Below are 3,082 nucleotides of genomic sequence, written 5' to 3'. Positions count from 1 at the left end.
TTAGTAAACGAAACGTGGTGGTAAAATATGTTTAATGAATTAGATTTGAAAGGATTGAAATATTACATGGATAGATGCATAAAGAGTTGGATATATAATATAGAAGATTTTATAAATGAACGCAAAAACTTGTGAGAGTGCGTAGAAACTTATCATATATTATTATATTTAACAAACGAATTAACCGCTTTCAAATTGTTAGAAAAAGTACCAGCTTTCAAATTAAAAGAGAATCATCACAATCGCTTCAGCCAGTCGAAAGTCCTGAACCTTATTTATTTTAGGTTGAAAATTAAATCTAGGCTTTAAAAAACCGCCATTTCTTTGATTGAATTATTTTAAACCTCTTATTCATTTAGCTTGTGCTGAGGATTAAGCTTTAGTTGCTAAATCATAACCATAACCCTCCATTGCACAGTCGGTTAAATATCCACACGGAAGCCACCGATCGATGTTCATATCAAACAGCAATTAACCAGATGTGTTTACGCGCATTCATCGAATCATCGTTCAATTAATAAAGTTATGAAGTGCTTGCTGTCAATTAGTTCGCATTGTGAGCTGGCTGGCCTAGCACTAACATGATGGTTGATTGGTCTAGATTTTTTATAACTTAGCTTCTCTTCGTTTGTAATTATTATTGCGCTTACGAAATTAAGTTTCCTCTATGTCTTACTGTACTAATTATCTAGATGTTTCTTTAAACTTTTCACCACACATACTTTGAGTACATCATTTTTATACGATATACATCCTATCCTACTAATATTATAAATGCGGATGTGTGTTGTTTGTTACTCTTTCACGTAAAAATTACTGAACTGATTGCAATGAAATTTGGTACGTAGAAAGCTTGGCAACTGGAATAACATATAGGCATTTTTTATCCCAATATTCCCACGGGATACGGACTTACGCGGGTGAAATCGCGGGGCGCAGCTAGATGACTATAAAGCTATTTATATTAAGACTAGCTGCACCCGGCAAACGCTGTTCTGCCTTACTCTTATCGTTTAGTGGTATGAAAAATAGATGTTAGCCGATTCTCAGACCTACCCAATATGCTTACCAAATTTCAGAGGAATCGGTCAAGCCGTTTCGGAGGAATATAGAGACTAACATTGTGACGCGAGAATTTTATATATAAGATAACATACGTTACAAGTAAAATGAGGAATAGATAAACCTGCATCGCAAACAAAGCCGTGAGCGCATAGCTACTCTCCTCAATTTGCAGTAAGTCACAGAGTATCAACTGGAGTTATTGTACTAATACCAGACTTGGCTGTTTGCCAAACTCACGTAGTCGACAACTTGAATACTTGTTTTATAAACACAAAAGCTTATTGAAACAATCATGTTTTGGAAACTAAGATTTGTTAAAACTGATTTGTATACGCTTAGGCACGAATTGGACCAGCTCGCATAGAAATTCGGTGTGACTTAGCAGCTACTGTGTTTCGTTCGGTGAGTGGGGGAGCCATGCGCCCGTATCGTATTCCATACCCTTCCGAGTTCTATACTTTATACTCCTCATCAATTCTTTGTTTATCCCACACCTTTTAAAGTCGGCCAACGATTTGCAGATACGTGCACGTACTTTTAATTTGAGTAGCACTCGACTGTGTGTTATAAATTATGTTATTAAATGTGTTGTTAAATAAATGTACATATAGACAGGGCAAAAAAAACCTTTTTAAATAAACGATGAAAACTTTAAATTTATGATATAAAAGGTATTATCATTACCAGCCCATACATTGTATTCCCAACGAAGGGATACGAGTGTGTCCTGTGAGGGTTCAAGCCATAATCCAGCAGACAAACAACTGACCAAGTGCGGGTTGACAGATGTCACAAGTCGTCGAACTTTTGATTCTTCACCGTGGTGATGTTAAAAATCAATTAATTTCATGCACGTTCTATCGGTCTCGAATTCTAGACTTCTTGATCTAATTCCCAGATGCTAATCACTGAGCAACCACTGGTGAATATATAAAAACTATAAATATATTTATTTTGAAGTCTACAAGCAAAATACTGATTACAAAAATCTCTTGTTCTTATAGTATATGAATATTATTTCCAGCCAATTATTTATAAACCACTTCCAAATACTAGAATAATAGCTGAAACCATTCGAACCGTTCATCATAACTCAAATCGTAAATTGGTTCCCGCCAAATTGGAAATCCAATATGGCGGCTGCATCTTCCGCTCCAATACATTGTGATCCCTCGCTGTGGAACACTTGACCAAGTCCATATGCAAATATAATGGTACTACATCTATGCTCTGTGTATTTTATCGATGGTTTTATATTGACACAGATAAAAATTGAAAATATTTTTTTATAATCTATGAGTATTTGACATTTGTATGAAAAAAAATCCTAGAGTAAACGTCACATTTTAAAACGTATATTTATAAATATAAGGTACACAATAGCGCCTACAGAGTATAAAAAACATTAGAAACTGTATTTAATGAGATGTTCCTTCGTTTTCATAATTATAGAATATTTTTTTCAAGAAAATTTAATACTTATTTGCATTGAAATGAATTAAGAATTTACGTAAATGTCGTTTCCATTACTTTTATTAAATTAATGAATAAATTATTTCATTTTCTGTTAAAATCATACAACAGCACACATTGGACATAAAAAATACTGGTTAGATAAAAATATTCATTTTGAGTCTACACGCCGGCCTCGTTTACCTCCATAAAAAGAGCTGATGTGTTTTTGAAACTATGATCCTCTCTATTAGGGTAAAATTGACCAGAGATAGAGTAATATTGATTTTGAATTTTCCTCGTTTATAGAAAATATTAAGGACAAAGGAAATATTTATTATGAATTCATTTATAATATCTATGTAAAATCAATGATGCTTCTCTCCCAGTCAAAATAGACATGTCAGGTTGCAAAAGTTCGCATAGAGCTGAAAATTGGTATAAACCTCTATTATAGGAATACAAATAATTTGTGAAAAGTCCCCATCGATGCCATGTCTGCTAAAAAAGTTATTCGAAGTCAAAGATAAAAAACAGTTTTTTGCAGTTTTTTTTTTCAATATGA

The sequence above is a fragment of the Zerene cesonia genome, chromosome 18, assembly GCF_012273895.1.
Source record: "Zerene cesonia ecotype Mississippi chromosome 18, Zerene_cesonia_1.1, whole genome shotgun sequence".
NCBI classification, from domain to species: Eukaryota; Metazoa; Arthropoda; class Insecta; order Lepidoptera; family Pieridae; genus Zerene; species Zerene cesonia.
The sequence above is the reverse complement of the archived record's forward strand: the minus strand, read 5'-3'. Positions refer to the sequence as shown.